Source organism: Siphateles boraxobius, unplaced genomic scaffold (genome assembly GCF_051911475.1).
Source record: "Siphateles boraxobius isolate OS27281-9 unplaced genomic scaffold, OSU_SipBor_1 9, whole genome shotgun sequence".
NCBI classification, from domain to species: Eukaryota; Metazoa; Chordata; class Actinopteri; order Cypriniformes; family Leuciscidae; genus Siphateles; species Siphateles boraxobius.
Window position 1 is genome coordinate 24,891,914 of NW_027509219.1, and position 21,754 is coordinate 24,913,667.

At 39.8% G+C, this 21,754-nt stretch overlaps 1 protein-coding gene and 1 long non-coding RNA gene across 15 annotated transcripts in view; one reads left to right on the forward strand and one right to left on the reverse strand.

Moving 5' to 3' along the window:
• nfic (nuclear factor I/C) overlaps positions 1 to 21,754 on the reverse strand; it is a 128,002-nt gene that overhangs the window by 54,550 nt on the left and 51,698 nt on the right. The window lies entirely within an intron of this gene.
• LOC143732191 (uncharacterized) overlaps positions 1 to 21,754 on the forward strand; it is a 36,114-nt gene that overhangs the window by 3,380 nt on the left and 10,980 nt on the right. Inside the window, exons 2-3 of the long non-coding RNA XR_013201064.1 lie at positions 6,834 to 6,962; positions 16,937 to 17,034. This is a non-coding gene — a long non-coding RNA (uncharacterized LOC143732191). The remainder of the gene's footprint in view (positions 1 to 6,833; positions 6,963 to 16,936; positions 17,035 to 21,754) is intronic.

A 21,754-nucleotide genomic window follows, 5' to 3' on the forward strand; every position in this document is an offset into this window, starting at 1 on the left:
CTAGACGAGAGATTCCTGCAGCACCGTTCACAACCTCAGAGCCGGGGCTTACTGTTTTTCCCAGATCTTTATAAAAATATAAATATATATGTGTAGATCCTGGGAAAAACCCCATTGTTTAGGTATCTCACCACATTCATTATATGTTTATTCGAATGTGGTGGGTGCGAGAGAGTCGGGTTATGGCAAGTTGCCGCAGATGGAGGAAGCTTTAGCGTGCTATCTTTCTCCTGATCCGGCATCTTCACTTTAAGCCCCGGCGCTGCCCAACAAACCGTGCAGGGACACCTCTGCACTGGTTGGCTGGGCTTATATGGTGCAGGAAATCGATGTTGCTCTTCCGCCGTTAAAAACGTTTCGGGACACATCGGTTTCCAGCGAACGCAGGCTGCACTGTCCGCCCCACATTTTTGCGGCCAGGCAGCATTCGCGTTCGCCAATCGAGAATCTTTTTCGGTCCAGCCCTTCCGGAAACCCGCTTCAGGGGGTCGAGAACGAATCCCGATTAATACCCGAAGCCAGGCTCGAGAGCCTGGTTCCTTTGGTAAAATATTTAGAAAAGAAAAGGTCAGGCTGGTGCGTGCCTGCACTCTAGGACGATTTTGCAGGCGTACCAGGCCGATCCTCTTAAAGATCTAAGTGAGGCAAATATTTCCTGTTGGCCACTCCGCTATCTCCTTCTGGCCTGTTTTCCAACGCTGTCACTACAGTCGTTGACAGGTTTCAGGAAGCAAAAAAAAAAAAGAGAGCGTTGCCTCTAGAGGCCCTCCTGCGGGAGTTTGGCAAACAGAGGAAGCACTCTCAACCGAAGTCCTCCAGCCAGAAGGGTGACCTGAGGGCCGTCCTTCAGGCAAAGAGGTCCTAATTGTAGGACCTCTGAGGGTAGATTTTTTAGAAGAATGGCAACGCCTTCCGAATATATCTCTATGGGTACAGATTGCAGTTCAGTGCCCGACCTCCCTAGTTTGCTGGGGTGGTACCGACTGCAGTGATTCCAGAACAGGCTCGGGTTATGGAACAAGAGGTACAGACTCTACTGGAATTTAGGGGCCATAGAATGTGTTCCCCTACCAGACAGGGAGTCCGGGTTTTACAGCCGGTACTTTATAGTTCCAAAGAAGGATGGCGGACTGAGGCCAATTTTAGATCTAGGGCTTTTGAATCGTTCTTTGAGGAGATTCAGGTTCAAAATGCTTACTATTCCCATTATCGTGAGCCATATCAGATCCGAGGACTGGTTTGTCACGATGGATCTAAAAGACTCTTATTTCATGTCTCCATTCTTCCATGTCACAGGAGGTTCCTGAGGTTGCTTTCGGGGGCGAAGCATACCAATATCGGGTTCTTCCGTTCGGCCTAGCACTCTCTCCCCGCACGTTCACAAAGTGTATGGATGCGGCTCTGGCTCCACTGAGGCTTCAGGGCATCCGTATACTGAATTACATCGGCGACTGGCTCATATTGGCCCAGTCTCGAGAAATGGCAGTTCGGCATCGAGATGTCGTCCTTGGCCACATTCAGAACCGGGGGTTGAGGCTCAACACTAAGAAAAATGTGTTGGACCCAGCTCAGAAGACTACTCTTCTGGGCGTGGTATAGAATTCGGTTACGATGCGGGCACGTATGTCTCCCGCTCGTATCGAATCCTGGCCATGGTGTTCGGGATAAAGCTAGGCCAGGCCATCACTGTAAAGCAATTTCAAAGACTGCTGGGCCTCATAACAGCGGCATCCAACATAATTCCTTTGGGCCTGTTTCACATGAGGCCCCTTCAGTGGTGGCTCAAAGCCAAGGGTTTTTTCCCCAAGGGGAATCCGTTCCATATAATAAAGGTTACGCGCAGATGCCTTCGTTCCCTATTAATATGGAAGAAACCTTGGTTCTTGTCCCAAGGGCTAGTGGTAGGGGCGTCATGTCGCCGGGAAACTGTTTCGACAGACGCTTCCCTCGCTGGCTGGGGCGCGGTCTCGGACGGCCGCTTTGCCAGGGGTCTGTGGCAGGACCATCATCATTCTTGGCATATAAATTGCCTAGAGATGTTGGCTGTGTACAGGGCTCTGAGGAGCTTCCTCACAGACATCAAAGGTTACCACGTCTCAGTGGTAGCTTATCTAAACCGACAAAGAAACACTCAGATCGCGCCCTCTATCCAGATTGGCGCATCAGATCATTTTATGGCCCCAAGGGAAAATATTATCTATTGGAGCAATATATGTCCCGGGGGATCTGAATCAGGGAGCGGACATCCTGTCGAGGCAGGGGCTGAGGCCCGGGGAATGGAGACTCCATCCAGAGGTGGTGGAGTTCATATGGCAGAGGTTTGGACCAGTGGAAGTGGATCTGTTTGCGTCTCGAGGGACGTCCATCCCACTGTCCACTTTGGTTCTCCCTCACTCATCCAGCCCTGCTGGGGTTGGATGCCATGGTACAGGCCTGGTCGAGGCTTCGCCTGTACGCTTTTCCCCCCGATCGCTCTGCTCCCGGGGGTCCTGGAGAGGGTCCGTCAGGAGGGCATCAGTCTTCTTCTGATAGCCCTGTTTTGGCCAGCCCGAGTATGGTTTTCAGACTTAATTTTACCCCTGATAGCTCCGCCATGGCAGATTCCTCTGAGGAGGGGTCTGTTGTCTCAGGCGGAGGGCACTATATTCCATCCTCATCCAGAGCTGTTGAAATTGTGGGTCTGGCCTCTGAGGGGGCTCAGAACCTAGATGCTGGTCTATCATCTGGGGTGGTCGAAACCATACTTATCTCTAGGGCTCCGTCTACTAGGAGATTATATGGCCTCAAGTGAAATATTTTTCTACTTGGTGTAGAGAACTTGAGTTAGACCCAGTTAACTGCCCAATGGCTTCAGTTCTGGAGTTTTTTCAAGATTGTTTCTCTGCGAATCTCTCCCCTTCCACACGTAGGGTGTACGTGGCTGCCATTGCGGCGTTCCATGCACCACTAAATGTTGGGCCTTTAGGGAGGCACCAACTGGTCATACTATTTCTCCATGGTATTGGAGGATGAGACCGACAGTCAGGTCCAGGGTTCCTTCCTGGGACCTGGCCGTGGTTCTCGAAGGGCTATCCCTGGCTCCCTTCGAATACCTCCAGTCGGCTTCGCCTAGGACCTCACGTTCAAGATAGCCTTTCTCTTAGCTATTTCTTTAAAGAGACTGGGAGATCTCCAAGCCCTGGCATTATCGCCAGTTTGCTTGGGGTGTGCCCCCGGCGGAGTTAAGGCCATCCTGCATCCGAGACCCAGCTATGTGCCTTAAGTGCAATTTATCATGGCTAGGTCCATGGTCCTGCAAGTATTTCATCCTCCACCTCATGTGTCGGCAGAAAAGGAGAGGTTCCTTGCTCTGCCAGTCAGAGTTCCGAGTATTACCTTGAGAGGTCCTCTTCTTGGAGGAGGTCGGACCTACTGTAGTGTGTTTTGGATCACCTATTAGGGGCTCCCGGCTATACAAACCATAAGTAGGCCAACAAGGTGCGGAATTTCCCTTCACCTTTGGCCGTTAGGGCTCATTCTACTAGAGGCATGGCGTCCTCTAGGGCCCTCCTTTCGGGAGTTCCCATCAAGGAGATCTGTGAGGCAGCCGGTTGGGCTACCCCCCACACTTTTGTTAGGTTCTATAGTCTGCACCTCCCTAGTACGCTTGGCGCACACGTGCTCTTGTCCTAGCTGAGTGCCTGAATCAGTTTCACTCCGGGGCAGGCCTGTTTTCGGTGCGTGGCTTAGTGGGCATTCGTTCCCCAAAGTGTCGATTCTCGACGCAGTGTTGAGTTCCCTCGAAAGGGAACGTCTCGGGTTATGACTATAACCCTTGTTCCCTGAGAAGGGAACGAGACACTGCGTCGTCCTGCCACGCCCCTCGAGGCCTTAGAGCGTCTTGCTTCATCGCGGAGCTGATGTGTGTGTGTGTCAGCGTCACTTTTATGCATCCGGTTATGCCGTCACATGTTACATCACGACGCAACACCAATCAGGATTGGATTAGTTTCATTCTTACTTCAGAGGCGCACGCTAATGGAGCGTCCCCAAAGTGTCGATTCTCGACGCAGTGTCTCGTTCCCTTCTCAGGGAACAAGGGTTATAGTCATAACCCGAGACGTTTTCTTTTCTGTATTGGCATACTTCCAACAAAACAGGAAGCAACCAAAACCTCAAATGGCCTGTCCCTTTAAAAAAAATGGCCAATAACCTTTGCTTTACATCGCAGTCGTGCACCATTGCTAATTCTTATTGCTAGTCAGGTATTAGAGGATGGAGATTCTCATAATATAGAGCATCTGTATATGTGTATATGCTCCCATGAGCAATAATTCATATAACATTTAAATGCACATTTACAATTGTGCAATTTGACTAAAATTAGTCAAAATTATAAATGAGCATTTAAATGTTCATTTATTTAAATGTTTTATTTTTAAATCTGCCAAATGTGAAATCAGTCAAATTTAGGAGTACAATAGAAAATATAAATAACATTTTATTCATTTGAGTTTTTTTTAAATGTAGAGTTGCTCCAGAATTCGGACCTAACGTTTTTATTAAAATGTCATTAAACACCATTTTATTTCTTCTGACCGAAAGACAAAATAATGATAAATGAAGCTCAACATGCGAAATCTCTTCATACAGTCAATACTTTGCTTAAGTAAACGGTCTTCAGACTGCTTCAATGAAAAGAATATATCTAAAATTCCTATTCATATAGTCAAGTGTCCTCTGAGCATTTATCTATCTAGCATATAGTTTCAGAGTAATTTATGGGGCAGAAATACCCAGAACAGGCTGAGGGGCTGAGCGAAGCTTTGCGGGCGGGGTGGGGTGGGGGGGTGTCAAGGAGGAGCGCAGCTGTGTAACTCAAACCTCCGAAACAGCTGGTGCCAGCATTTTCTCTCTCCATCTAATCCCCCAGCATGCCATTTTATTCCAAATAAACAGCCGTAGAAAATGTTCCATATTTTTCAGGGTGGGCTTAAGCATCCGAGCATAGTTAGGCATAGTTTTTCCTGCCTTCAATCACTTTAATAAGGAATGGGACTAAGAGTGAAAGTGAGAGTGAGAGGGGAAGAGAAAGGGTGGAAAGAGTGACCCTCTCTTTCCAGGCCATTGGTTTTGGGTCTCTTGGCTGATCCCTATAAAATGTGATCTGGATTATGTAAGAAATGGTAAATTGCTCCCTCGAATCACTGTGTAAACGGGACCCTTGCGGTAGAAACACCCCCAACAATCAAGCAAATTTCACTTCAGGCACACTATAATATGCAAGAGAGGTGAAATATGTTTTGTCTTCACATCTATGACAATGTTTCCTCAATTCCTAAATATCACTGCCTGCGCCAATGTCGACAAAGAGCTTTTCATAGTCCCCCCTAATATAATCTGTCTGTTTTTGCTTTAGACAATTTAAATGCAGCCTGTCAATTAAATCAGCTTTCGAAGTTTGAAGGCATCACATTCCCACACCTGCTGTTTTCTTTTTTCTGATTGTGAGAAATGACTGACTGACAGACAGACAGACAGCCAGAGACAGACAGCCAGAGACAGATAGACAGCCAGAGACAGACAGACAGCCAGAGACAGACAGCCAGAGACAGACAGCCAGAGACAGACAGACAGACAGACAGACAGACAGAGACAGACAGATAGACATTTTCTCACTCAAACCATTGCCTGCTGCTCCTGATTGCTTTTAGAGGAAAATGCTGCACATAACTGCTGGTCTAGGATCAGTTTGATCCATAATAATAGCTTATTGGTAAAACAGATTCGGCAAATTATCAGTGTGTACCTGTGTTTGATCTCTGGAAAACATCAAAGGTTTCTATTTACATGTTTTTGCAGCGTTGAGCAATATAGCCAATCACAAACACATCTGTTGACTTCTAGAATGCAATGGCCAATCAGAGGTGTTCAAGTTAGCACTGAACAAAACTCCTTTTTTAATGGATTCGGAGTTCAACACTCTTGCTTTTCCTTCAATATAACAAACAAAGTGTCGACATTATGTAAATAAGAGATATATTGTGCAGTCAGCTTCATCGATTACAACAGAACTTTGTTAGATTGCGAAAGAACTAAGACGAGTGACAGCATTTTAGTACTTATAATTTTAGTGCTCTGTTCGCACTTCTGTCATGCCAAATCCCACATACAGTATGCTTGCTTTTCTGTTAAATTTAACAGTGGTTTGTGAACGTAGGCATTTTACTTTCGTGAGGAGTCACGTTACTTGAAACTCTTTCAAGAAAACCTATTTAAATGTGTTTTTAAAGGGGAAGCACATCTTGGAGTTGGTTCACTCTCCACCTATGACTGACTGACAGACAGTTCACTCTAAATTATATTCTTCTACTCTATTTTGACATTGTGAAGATCTTTGGTGTGCAGCACAGATTTCAACCAGGATCTTGTGTCTGTTTGTGACAGTACAGCTCAGTGTCCCGTACAATACGCTGTGTAAAGCACGTATTTGGAACACGGTGTCACGCACAAAACCTCCATTCACTGGCACAGAATGACTGGGGGTTTCCCTCTCTGCTCGTAAATATAGATGCAATTAAAGCTGACAAAGATGTAGACTGTAGAGTGGGGCAGATATAGAGCAGTGTGAATGAACAGCAGGATGAAAGCTCGAGCGAGCGTATGGCACACCAGCCTGCACGCTTGTAATTGTTCTGCGAATTCAGACAGCTGCTTCTCTCTCTCTTTACGACAGCTGTAGCCAAGCTGAGTAGAGGTTTTAATCAAAACATAATGAATTAGCCAAGTGTGGCGTGCTAAGACAGTTGAGTAAACCTAAACAACCATATAATTTCCTCTGTTTCATCCTCCAGGCTGCATGCCAATCGTGCCAGCGGTAGCACTGGCATTGGTCAGTGCCACCAGTGATACTGCCCCTCAATGCCAGGACTGGCAGCTGTCTGTGGGCAAGGAGCATAAGGGAAGTGAGGAGACGGAGCGAGGTGATAACACCACAACACAAAGAGACTCTATTGAACATAACCAGCTACACAGAGTTTAAGTAAATTACATCATATACTGGAACGCTTTGTGGGACGTTGGATGGTTTAAAGAAAAAGCAGAGCAAGATAATATCAATAATACAATAAATAATGCAGTATGTATATGTCTACATAATTGCATTCTGGAGATCTACAAACTTCCTGGCGCTAACAATGCTGCAAGTGTACTGCTAGTGGGCACCTGCTAGCATTCGTCCCATGCTATGTCCCAGAGCAGATGGACTGCCAATAGCACTTCTGCCCTGTGTATAGAGTGTCTGAAACCAGGGCCCTGACCTTCTTAAAACAGCCTGTTTATGTGTGTGTGGAGAATAACAGCGCAGAGCGCATCTGCTGAGCAGCACAGCTCTTATGACGTGATTTGTAAAGGGTTAAAAGAGAAAAACAAAAGACTCAAGTGAGTGAGTGTATTCAATTACAAATGCGCAGAGAAACTGTTAAACAACACATGCCTCTCTCTCTCTCTTTGTATGTGTTTTTGAAGATCTACTTGCCTCCAGGGCAGCATCAATCTATGTCTTATTTAGGTTCATTTGTAATATACTCCATCAAGAAATCTGCTGGATGGGCTCACTGACGCACACACACACACACACACACACACACAAACACACACACACACACACACACACACACACACACACACACACACACACACACACACACACACACACACACACACACACACACACACACACACACACACACTCACACACACACACACACACACACACACACACACACACACACACACACAAATGAGTCAGGACATAGCTCTATTTTGAACTGTTCCCTAGTGAAACATGATAGACTAGAACACCTATTGTCTTTGTTGTGTAAGTGAGCGTACTGTTTCAAAACCTAGTAAGCAATCTATGAAAGTCGTATTTTAAAGCAAAATAGGCTGTAGCACATATGACGTTTTAAAAAGGTGCAATATTTTAGCACCTTTTTGTCTGTATTGCATGTGCAGACTAACACTATCTAGACCAGTAGTTCCCAAAGTGGGTGCCGCGACTGGCTAGGGGTGCCGCAGAATCTCAGCTTTTTTCCAACTTAAACAGCCTCAAATAACTATCCTACCATAGAATATTTTTTATAAAATATATTTTGAAAATATATAAAAACACCAACATATGAGCATGTCCAATCGAATATAAATAAGGGAAACAACAATGATATTTTTCATTCATATTTAAAGTTTAAATGGCCCGCTCCACTCACACAAAGTAAATGGTTCAAATTAATTTTGAAAAATCAAAAGTACAAAAGTAATGATAAATCTACAAACATTTACACACATAGAAGTACAATGGTAAATCTCTTGAAATTTTTTTCTCATTTCATACAATTTTTTTTGATTGGATGTATGTGAATTTGGCTTGTCCCACACAATGCTCAGCTAACTGCAGTGGGTGTAAAAAGTGGTTAAATGACTAAATTAAAAAAAAAAAAAAATTAAATTCATATTTTTCTCGAGTAGTTTGATAAAACAAGTCAATTTGATCATTTATATGCTATTTTCATAATAATATTAAACATATGTATGTACACATGCACATTTAGTTTAATTGGGTTGGGGTGCTGTGGGGAAAAAAATGCCAAGCAAAAGGATGCCATGCTTTTAAAAAGTTTGGGAACCAATGATCTAGAAAAATCACATGACATGTCTTAAAGCACCATGACACTTCTCACACAAACATAAAACGCCCTGTCTATAAATTAAACTCATAATTATTATTATTGTTGTTGTAATTATTATTAAAAAGTGGACCAATTGGTAGTTAATGTAAACTATAGAAATAAACTGTAAAACGACAATGTAAAAAAAGTTGCTCCTTTAAATTTCAACTTGTCATTTCAACCTAAATTACATTAAACTGACTTAAAAGTTGAAAAAGTTGAGTTGAATCTTGTATAACTTACAAAAAAAAGTTGAAATTGCTTACCTAATTTTGATGAGTTAAAGCAATGTAAAAACATGTTGTCATAACTTATTGATCATAAATATTTTTACTGTGTAGGAAGTTTTCTGTGCAAAAATATTATTTATTATATATTATAATAAAGAAATTCTTTTAAAAATAATTATAGAAAATTACATTGAATTTGACAGCCTCATGTAAACTGTCATTCCCTCACTGTGTAAGGACTAACTTTGGCTGTTTATTTACATGGGGTATATGTCGAATGTCACATGACCATATGGGAAAACTGGTCTCATCGCATCTGCTTGTCGGAGAAAGTGTAAACAGCAGTATGAACTGACAGCAATATCTTTGAACCTTTAAGGAACTTTGTTGTTGCCTAAATGTAAAAGAGAAGAAAAAAAAAAATTTTTTTTAGATATCTATCTCCATATAAGAGAGACTGTGTCACTGTGTCAAACAATTTAATGATTCAAATAAATAAGTTATGGCATATGGCAGCTGAAAAAAAGAAGTGTGTGTGTGTGTGTGTGTGTGTGTGTGTGTGTGTGTGTGTGTGTGTGTGTGTGTGTGTGTGTGTGTGTGTGTGTGTGTGTGTGTGTGTGTATTTTGTTTGTTTCAGCTGCCATACTGAATATATTTTTTTCTGAAAGTTTCTTAATGCTCAGTGCATCGTCGTCGTCCCCCCTCCAAAAAATGTTTTCTTTAAGTTATAACTCTCATTTATTTTCATCATTAAATTGATTTACACATTTATATATATATATATATATATATATATATATATATATTTTTTTTTTTTTTTCATTCAATAATAAGAAGAGACTTTTTTTTATTAAAACTAAAATTAGAAACAATTAAATTTGTCTTGCGTATCCCATATGCTATTTATAAAGAGGGCTATTTGTATTCCATGAGTTGTTGCCTAGGTAGAGTGCTCCAAATCAGCCACTTATGAGGTTTCCGTTAGAAACCAGCTGTAGGTACAGTAGCTCACTAGGTTTTGGAACAGAGCTCGAGTGTATATAAGCGTTAGTGCGCGACTATCTCTAGAAAGGGTGATTACTGAGATTAATGACTTCACACACAGGCTTCAATCTCCCCTCCTCCTTCAGCCACACCAATCACCTCCTAAATGACAGCTGGAAGACAGAGCCACAGGACCCAAGGGCACCTCAGGGCCTGTCTTCTAGCTCTGCACCTCTCAACAATGTTTACCCAGCATGCTCCCTGGAGCCAGGCCAACTGTCAGCAGTTCCATCCCACAAACAACTCTCCGCTATTAGAACCCAAAGGATGGCCAAGGCGACCGCAGGAGCTATTAGCGGGAAGGGCAGTTAGGGTTCTAGTACCAGGGTTAGCGTTTAAGCTGCAGGGAGCAGATTGTTTCCAGCGCATGTCATTCCTTTAAAACGTGTTCCAAATGCTACAATAAAAAGCTACAATATGGGAGCGCGTTTAAACACCCACACACAGCGCTTGGCGTTGAGTTTTAATGGAGAGCACGATCTTAATGAGGCTTTTCAACGTAAATACGACACGCTTGAGTGATGGTAGAAATAACGGACCTTGGCGTGACCGCAATGACTGAGCAACAATATTTTGCCACGTTTACCGGTATTGTTATGTTTGACTCGAGCTCTCTGTATTTATTACATCATTTAAAAATCAATATTGACAATGTATCGCCTGGTAGCCCCAAAACATAGGGTACAAAAAACACTAGTTACAACCGCGTGCTTCTCTGCAAAAAAAAAGTAGGCAGAGGGGGGAAAGAAATGAAAGACGGTCTCATAACAAAGGAGGAAGAAAAAACAAATTAGAAGACAGGATGTGAGGGAAGATAGCTAGGAATTGGCAGGGGAGAAAAGAACATGTGAGGATGGAAGTTAACAGGGAAAGAAACCAAAATAACACAACCAGGGCAAAGGAAAATATGATCAAAACCCTCTGTGTGACCTTATGTTTCTAACACAGGGCGATTTACCAAAAAAGCTGCCCAAGATCTGACCTCAGGGCTGCTTTGACAAGAGGGGCAGCTCCCTATTGAGAGAGGTTAGGCTCTCTCAACAGGCCAATCATCACACGAGCGCGAGATAGATAGGTGGAGTGAGGAACTGTCAATCAAAAGCTTTCTGACAGAACACCTAGGGGTCAGATGCACATAGTACAGTAATTTACCCTTAAAAGTGCAGTAAATACTACTATAAGGAAGGAGAAAGCTATTGCGAATATCAAATATATATGCGTTTGTTCAATTAGAAAATATCTAATGCTATTTTAGAATATAGTCTTTATTTTATGACAAAATAGAAAAAAGATTGGCACATATTATTATTAGAGTATTATAAAATAAAACATTTATTTAAAATTTTTAAATTAATTAATATTTATTAATTAATAATTTAAATTAAGAATTAATCATTTATAAATGTGTTGCATACAGCAAATGAAAAACAAACACTCAACATCAAATTTCTGTCATTATTTATTCACCCTTATGATCCCAACCCAGTATACTCTTATTTTTCCATACAACAACAGTTCATAGTGACCAAAGGCTTTTAAGCCTCAAAAAGGACAAAGGACCATAAAGGCAATTCAATACAGAATCTATGGCACAATTTGGATGTCAATAATATCAAACGTTCACTACAGTTCAAAAGTTTGGGGTGAGTAAGATTTCTTTACGTTTTTGAAAGAAGTCTCTTGTGTTCACCAAGACTGCATTTATTTGATGAAAAATACAGTAAAAACAGTAATATCATGAAATACAATATCACATGATCCATCAGAAATCATTCTAATATGCATCCTTGCTGAATAAAAATATAAATTTCTTTTTTTTAAATGTGGTAGAGTAATTAGTTCTAAAGTCTTTTGTACAGTAAGTACATATTTGATTTGAACTGTAGCATAGAAAAAGAATATGAGTGAAAATGGATTCAATTTTAGTTTGTTCTTCACAAAAAACAACAACAGAGTGACATGAGGGTAATTAATCATTTTTGAGTTAACTACTTTAACGTGATTTAAAACACAGCTAAATCTGTGTATTTTATACTGTGAATTCCTGAAAGGAGATCATAGTAGTTTACTGATGTCAGACAGGAGTTTGACTTTGTAAAAAGTTATTGTGAAAAACTCAGCATTGCTACAGAGAGAGGGCAGTAAATTAAAGTGGCAGTTGAAATACGCCATGCCGACGAACCAGATCGCTCTTGCCCCAGCCAACAGTAAAAAGTGCACTTCGTTCAAGCTCTGTGTTGCGAAATGAGCAAAGGATATGGATTAAGATCTCACAGGATGCTTGCCAAGCATTAGAGGGTGAGGAGGAGGAGCTGCATGGTAGAGTAATTGCATTTGATGTCCGCAAAGGACGTTAATTAAGTTTGACTTCCTTTAACGTATAATGTGGTTTGAACCATGAATCAGGCAATATGGACAGCATGGACTGGAAACTGCAGCTGATTTTACCGATAAGGTAATGCTAATGAGTAAAGCATGAAGAAATGGGAGAGCCCTTTTAATATCTGGTTTCAAGGATCTGCTATATCCCGTTGAAAACATTGTCTTTGCAAACGATGTCTAAACTGGTCAATGTGAACGAGATGTCGTAGAAGCAGCGCTCATATAAACCACCACATCTGGTCAAGCTTCAGGATCTACTCTCATTATCATACAAAATGACTGATAATGCAAATGGCAGAAGGGATGAGTTGTGGTGGATATCAGGAATGGGAAGACAAGCAAGGTTGAAGGAGGAGTGATGGTTCCCATATGTGCGGTGCAGCGAAGTTTGTCATAAAAAAAACCCTTCACACGTTAATCAGAGGCTGTTTTAGAGGACATATTCAGAACTCCACTGTGTCGGGCAACTGGTTTTACTTTAGGAACCAGATTGCGAGTGAACCTACATGGTACCAATTGCTTATTTTAAACCTTATTTCAAAATTAAACCTTAAAAGTCAACAATAATTTTTTTTATGATATTTTAATCATTTATATATATATTAACCTAATAATAAGTAAACAATATACAGTAGTCAACATATGAAGTGGATCAAAACCTTTCATCAAAGTTATACATGAATTTGTAACAATACCCGTTCTTGTCTTAGGACAACTTTGATTAACTTTTTTGATCCACTTCAAATGTTGACTACTGTATATACACAGTATATATATATATATATATATATATATATATATATATATATATATATATATATATATATATATACACCACACAGACACACACACACACACACACATATATATATATATATATATATATTACATATAACCACTACTACTACTACTACTACTCATAATAATAATAATAATAGTAAAAATAAATACTGTGATTGATTGATGGATGATAAAGGTGAATGCTGTAAGAATGCAATTAATCGACCACTGAAACACATTTACGAGAGAATCAATATGTACTTTAAGTTTGATATGCACAGACACTGCTTATTACTGCTTCACACTTGACTCTTCACGCACATTTTACTTCAAACGGAGTTTGCTAAAGTTCACAGTCTGACCCACTCAAGAAAGTCTGGACAAGCGAATTTCAAATTGGGCTCCCACTCCAAAACAACCACTTATGCATCATTTGGCTGTCAAAGCACTGGGCAATCTCCCTCTCTAACTGTTGGGATTAAAGGCAGCCTCTTAATTGCTTCCTTTGAGGGCAGGGAGGATTAGATCAGAGGCAATGGAGAGGTGATGAGGACCCCGGCGCCTAAACTGGGCCAAGACTACAGTTCTCCCAGGATTCCCCAGTGTAAATCACTGCGCACAAAGCAATCATTAGCATGAGACCCAAAAAGGACTTCTGGGAAGGGATTTCAAAGACTTATGAGGCATCAATGCTGTCGCAAAGCTATTTAAAGAGTTTAACTTTAAGAGTTATGTGTTGAGTGACAGTTAGGGGAATCAGGTGTTGCACAGTCCATCTACATATTAAAAATATTTTTTACCAACACTTACACCAAGAAATGTGTCAAGTGTAGTGGAGCCTAGTCACACAGGCTTTCCCTAAGATCAGCTAGTCTTTCCCACAACCAGCTGAATAGATGATTATGAATATAAGTCAAAAGTCTACTACAAGTCGCTCCTGGCCCAAACAAGCTAAATGGCAAGTTAGTATTAATTAGTACAGTTTATTTCAGCTTACAACAAATGCAAAACCCCACACATCCTGATCGTAGGAGCTACTGTGAAGAAATGAGAAGAAATGAATGTTTATGTGTGCGGTTTAGGTTGGGGGGGGGCAAGCCGTCTTTGCTGCTGCAAGGCAAGGCAGACAAGACATTATAAAGCCACAACCCACTACACAGACACCATGTGCTCTGAAAGAGATACACAGGCATCAGATATGACACAACAGCACCATTCAAAACCTGTTGAAAACGATCACATATTCCAAAAACAACCAGTCTTTTAGTTGGCACCACAAGGGAAGGAGAGTTTATAAATCCCCTAAAATGAACTAAGTGCATATACATGACATAAGCATCAACATCAAACACTGTGAACCCGATGTGGGTCATGCCTGTTATGCAGCACCTTTTGAGCTCTTGAAAAATTTGCTTGCATTTTAATTTAATTGAGTATTAATATAAAAAGAGCTCAGACATTCAGAAATATAGCTACTGTGGCCAAGCATGGACACTTTGAAAACTTTCTACATTAATTATAAATTGATTATTTACATAATGTAAAAAAATTAAGAGGAGAGAAATAATTTGTTCATATTTTTGAAAAACTTATATTATCATATATATAATATATTAAATAATTTCAACAAACAAACTTTTTAGCGTGAAACACAATAATTCCTAGAAGATTATGGCTTTAACTAGTTATATTAGATATTAGATATATCGTAAGGATATTAGAAATGAAAAAGATGGAAAGTATATAAATGTATCCAGTATATTGAATCATGTATGATGGGACCATTATAATGTACTGCATAGTAAAAATCCCACTGTATATTGATTTGCATGTATTGTGGCTTAATGTGTGTATAATCATGTGTGTGTCCAATCTTGGGCACTGAAATGTGATGCCAATAGAGGATGTCAGTGTGTGGCATGGGAGGTTCTGCCCTCCCCTCTCGTCTCTGTCTTTCATCTGTCACTTCTCTCTTTCAACACTTTGATCTGTTGCTCTCTGTCAAACATCCCTCAGCCTTAAGATCTCATGCCTCTATGGAGAAATACCAAAGCGGCTTCAAAGTCAGACAGAGAGAGAGAGAGAGAGAACTATAGTACTCAGGTTCTTTCATCGCCTTGCCCTAGCTGAGTAACTGCAAAATGCACAGCATAATTCAGACAGCATGGATAACTGTGGACGCTGCAGGATTGGGTGATACACCAGAGCTAAAAAAGTACAGTAGTACCAGAAATATCACTTCTAAAATTTCGCTAACTGACCCAGCTGACAATGTGCTGCTATTCAACACAGTTTAGACAGTGAGACACGAAACATAAAAGCTTCAAATATTTTTAAACGTGCAGTGTGTGATTTTTAGCGACATCTAGCGGTTCGGCTGCCGGTTGCACTAAGGGCTCAGCCCACTGCTCACCCCCCCTTTCGAAGGAGCTACGGTGGCTAAAACGGGACAAACATATCGTCGTCTGAGACAGCAGAGAATAGCCAGAGTAAGCCAAGAGTGTGTAACATTGTCACTGTTTCTGTACCACAGTCCATTATAAACCACATCATGGATAAAGTTTACAAAGCCATAGTCAGGTGAGGATCAAGGGTCTTAATATATAATATAATAATAGTAATCGGCTGATTGTCTCACAAACGTAACCAGCACATTTCCCCCCACATAGCAAACCCATAATACAGCGAGGGAGAAGAACCACATGAAACTATGCAACTATATATTTTTTCTAACAGGGTAGTAAAAGTTTAGCTGGCTAAATATGAGCTGTTACTGTGGCTGAGCTGGTTAAAGCGTAAAGCCTTGTTTAAACTCGACGCGTCCTCATGAGCCCAAAGGTGCGCTTCGCAAAAATGGCATGATTGTAACAGCGCGCGCGCCTCCGCATCCCCTAGACACCATTTACTACACACAATAGGCTTTTTTTCTCTGATTTTGAAAGCTCTTCGCGATCGACTTAAAATGCTTCCAAGATCGACTTGTCGACCGCGATCGACGGGTTGGTGATTCCTGTAACGTTACTGTTTTACGGTCAATGACAAGAGTACTAATCAGCTGTCTCACGAACGTAACCAGCACATTTATCCCCACATAGCAAAGCCATAACACAGCGAGGGAGAATAACTAAGTTACATGAAACAATCCAACTACATAAACACCACTGACAAGGGAAAAGTCACTACTCACGGTGTTTATGGCTAGCTTCTAGCTTTCTGCTGCTTCTCTTTCAAGGTAGTGACGAAACGTGCTCTGTAGCGCTGTTTGTTCGCGTTTCGGCTACGGTAGAAACATGACGTCACAATATGGCGACCTTCATAGAAGGTGGTGCCCACGGTTATATATATGTAAATATATATATTATATAAATGTCTCATTCTAAGGTAATAAAAACATTACGGTTTATTAAGTAAGTTCTTTATACACTACTGAAAACATAGCTATGGATGTCATATACCATTTCTGTTAATAGATCCTCCAAATTTTTACACATAGCACCTTTAACACAAAAATTTGACTCATAACTGTTTCACTATAAATCAAATATATATGGGATGTAAAGTCATTTGCACTCTTTTATTATAATTATCATATAAAACTATATATAGTAAATATTTGATATAATTTATTGGAACATATAATTATAAATAAAATAATAGATGATAAATATAATGTTATATAATTATAAAATTTTAAAATATTAAATATATTTTACTGTCTTCCTTCCCCTTAAAAATACTACCCTAAAAAGGATTTTTCACAAATGACTGACTTTGAGTGATTGAATCTGTTGACAGCTGGCTGCATCTCTGTGGAACTCTCCAAAACAGCTTCAGCGAACGACTTCCAAAACCTCAAAGACGTCAGGGGGAAACCAGAGGAAGCCCCTCAAAGGGTAAATGACAGGCCGAATCGCCAGACTCATCAATTCAGCTAAAACATGGTAGCCGGAGAGGGAATTTTTCTGGCTGAATAACATGTCTTCAATTGTCTTGTCACAACACACCACATTAAAGAAGAACACTGCTGTCACAAAGAAAAGCTTCTTGTAAAGTTAAGACACTTGCGTCAGTGTGTGCAGAAGTGCGTATTTTTCAAGTTTCATTTAATGCAAACAAGTTTCAGTAACGGCATTTAAACAGAGCTGTCAACGGTAAAGAAAAATGAGAGTGTCACTTCCTGTTCGGGGGGGGGGCGGGGGGGCGGCTACTGTTGTCGTCATTTCAGACATCCTTCTGAGTCAAGATGGAAAATGATACCAATTTAATTTCCCATTTGTGGTCACAAAAGCATTAGTTTAGACATGTATTGAAAGTAAACTAAACCAAGGGGATTCCAACCAAACTTGAAAAAGCTTTCAAATCTGTGCCAAAGATGACACTTTGATGTTCCTGGTTTCAATCGAATATTTCGGTTTCGATCCCCAAACAGGTTCTTTACGGTAGCACAGTGATCAGTGACTTGCTATATAATGTCCAATTTTGGGCATTTAAATTTTTCCATTTAAAAAAAAAATCAATTATAGTTTTATACAAAAATGATAGTTTCCATAGTGGATACATTTTTTTGGAATTAAAAAATGCACCTTGTTCACACTTTTTTCAGTTTAGCTACGTGCTAAATGTGTCTACAGTATCTACATGAAAGACATTTTAGTTTAAAAAACAAACTGTAAAAATGTAAAATAAAAATGATATGATCAATAAGTTATGGCAAACAAATGTTTTTTCTATTACTTTTAAAAGATTTTAAATTGAAGTAGATGAAAACTTTTAACTGTGAAATTCAGTGAGCTCCAGTGTTGTTTTGGACCCCACTGACTTTCATTGAGTAGAAAAAACAATTGAAACATTCTTTAAAATATCTTCTTTTGGGTTCCACAAAAGAAATAGTAAATAGAAGAAATAATAGAAATAGAAGTAATGCAGTTTTGAAATGACAAATGTGTGAGTGATAATGACAGAATTTTCACTTTCGAGTGAACTATCACTTTAATATTCACATTTAGCGCATTGCCACACTGGAATGAGAGTGAATGAGGTGCATGCTTTTACACTGAAATCCCACGTGCAAAAGTGTCACAACTGTTAAGAGAATCCTCCCCTCAGTGCAAGTATCTATAGTCCTCATAGTGGTCATTGGCAGCTGTGCTGAGGTTGAGAAATGAAGCTGACACTCTCCTTCACACACAGCCTGGCAGAGCAAGACAGGGTGAGTTAAGTCAATGGAGTTGTCTATCTGCACTTTAACAGCTGGGGCATAGGCATTTCAGAGGAAACATTTTTAAAGGTCTGGAGGACACCGTCGGTTTGTCACACTTTCAATCTCCCGAAAGCTTCAAACAGATTCCCTGCACTTCTTTATTCATTCCCTCCATCTATTATTTGATATAAAGAATCTGTAATCCAAGACTCCTGGCGAAGTTGATCCTGCTAGAACCTCAAACACTTTCTCTCTTTCACTCACACACACATACTCAAGTTAGTAGTGGTTTAGTAGAGTCTGACCGGTAACAGGGAGTCACAAACAGTGGTATTATGTAAATGCCTTCCTTTCATCGTAAAGCAGACAAAAATGTGTGTCTGCCTGACAAGTCAAGGACAAGAGCCACGCTTTAAAATCAAATAAAAGCAGTTTCACACTCAGAGTTGTGTGAAAACAAATGTCTGGTAAATTGGGCCTCCACGGCTCAGATAGTTCAGGTGGCCTCTATTAAATTTCCATTAAACAGAAATGCGAAGTTCCAGATGGCTTGAATGATGGTGACCTGTAACAGGGTTTGAGATACAGTAATGCATGAGGGGTTTATCAGGGAGTCACTTTTAATCAGCGAGGAGCCATGTCTGGTTATCACCCGCACTCTGCAGGAGGCTATGTAAGGTCAAGAGGAGTATGTGTCATACACACTTCTGATGTTAACCATCAGCTGTAGTTTATTATGGATGCATTGCACAGCTTTGCGTGTTGATCACCTGATGCTAATATTTATTAGCTAGAACACGAAGTTGAAATATTTTATTAGACCATTCTCTCAGGATAGAATCAATTATCCCAATTAAGAGTCCCAATTAAGCAAAAGATTTATTAAGGGGTGAAAAGAAATTCCAAAAATAAAATGTAATTCTGCTTGTCCAATCAAATTACTGTAGATGTCTTATTTGGTTCTTACACTGTGATTCCTAAGTATTAATTTTGGACTCACTGAGCACTCTTCTTGATACCCAGTCCCACTGACTGCGGTCTCAGGGGCGGTCAGAGTATCTCACGTGGAGTGGAGCAGTAAGCGTGTTGCGAACAGTCAGCACTATGAGCTGTATTCTGTCCGGCTGCCCCACTCATTGATCTCACAGATTGATTACCATAGAGCTGCAATGCTTCTGACTTTCATCTGTGACCTCCCTCCGCCTGCATCTCTCTCTCACCATATATTTGACATTTATCTATCCATCATATATATTTATACATTATTTGATTTATTCTCATGGTGTTTTATTTTTTCTGTGTGTCTTTTGCTCAGTTAGTCACTTCATATTTCGTTTCCCCTTTCTCAACTCTCTTGGTTATTTAATTTATTTCTTGGATTTCACTCATTTCATCTCTAGTTAATTTAGAAACTATGAAAAAAATATAGATATATACCATGGTAATGAATAATTGTCACATTGATGTTCTGCTCAGAAGTTTAAAAACCCCTGGCACAATCTGTGGCACAGAAAGACATTTCAGACAGAGTTTGCACGGATAAAAACATGCAAAATCATGCCAAAATGCCCGTTTGTCGAGTATCCTCGTAAGCACAGTCTTAAATGAGATAGATTATGTCCTGTGAAAATGGGATGCGTGTCAGATCCGTGTCATGTGCGGCAGGTATTAAAGTGACAGCAGCCTAATAAACCCACTGCTGTCTGTCATTAAGGCTAATCAAAGAACAAAAGAAAGAGAAAATCACTCACTGCTCTTTACTGAATAAGTTTTCTAGCTTTAATAAGGATTCATCTATATTTCATTTATAATTTAAGCAGTGAAGACTGTGAAGCGTTTGATAACTTAATACATTTGTTGTACATTTTATATTTTATGTAAATCTTAAAGCACTGTTTACAAGGTTAAATGGGCCAAAAACAACATAAACAATAACTTTTTTGAGCATATTGGCAGGCCAAGCAAAAATCTGAACTTGTCGGACTAGGCCCAAACATTTTTTTGAAGTTGACTTAAATTAAAAGTACCCCTCCCTGCGCTCACAGTTGAGAGGCTGTACTGAAAAGCCTACTGTAATACTGATTGGATATAATTAATGGCTAAAACATAAAAAACTATTTAATAGAGTTAACAGTTATACTGGCCATTTTTCATCAAAACCTAGCTACTGTCTTTATGTTGTTTCCACATTAACTTGGAGATTCAATGTGAAATTATTAAAATATAAACACATTAAAAACTTTATTTTGTTAGGTGTGATTAATTGCAATTATAGAAAAATGTGTGATTAATTAGTTATTTTTTAATCTATTAACAGCACTCATATATATATTAGCCTATTTACAAAATAAATGATTATATAAACCTTTTTAATTGTCTTTTTTTTTTTAAAAGCTAGACATCTTACAGATAGGACCCCCATGCAACAGTGCAAGTTTTAAGTGGTGTAAAGACAAACTGTGTCAAAAGTTGTCATGGTATAATGGAGCTTTGATTCCTCTGAGTTGTTACTGAACTGAATATTGACATATTCCAACTCCAATGGTTTCTCCCTTCAGACAGAGAGGCTGCATGTCAGACTCTTTTAACAAGAGTGCTTTCTCTCTCTCAGGAAGCGCGTTTAGAAAGCAGGCAGGATTAGGCTAACAGTTATTTACTGTAAATAGCAGGTCTTTCACTGAAATATCTAAAGAAACAGTAAAGTGTGAAAAGAAAGTTCTGTGGGGTTGGAACACTTTGATGTTTCTTCATAAGATCCGCAAGCTTCAGCCATAAGCGAGCAAGTCTTGTTTTGTTTCAGGAAATCACACCTTTGATTGTCAGTAACAATGTCTTTGTACATTTAGATCCAAAAATCTAAGACACCAGTGAAAAAACTTTTTCAGGACAAATTATAATTTCAGCATAACAACCTGAGAGAAAAGTTGTCTTATTACATGGTTTGAATCTCTTATGCTTTATTGACAGTAGCACTCAATCTGCATAAACTCCACAAGTTACAAATCTGGTGATCATATTCTCCCGCATGATTTGAGAAGAATCCAAAGAGCGTCTTGTGCCATCTGATCATCTAAGAGAGTTCACATGATCAATGTCACTAATGTCGATTTACTTACCGTATTTTATTAGTTACCTCGAAATGCAGAACTGAATCTGAAAAATGTCTTATTCATTTTACATTACATTTCCTAGTTTAAAATGCACCCAATTACTAAAAATGTGTGTATTTCCAGGATTAAATTAGATTACATTTTTAATATGGTATCAGAACCCCATTGTATATTTGATGTTACAGCTTATTACAGAATTATCATAACGTAGCTTACAAAAGCAATTATTACTGACATACCTGTAGAGTACTGTAGGGTATGTTATATATATTTTTTTTCCTTTCTTTTTTTCTAATAAAACAT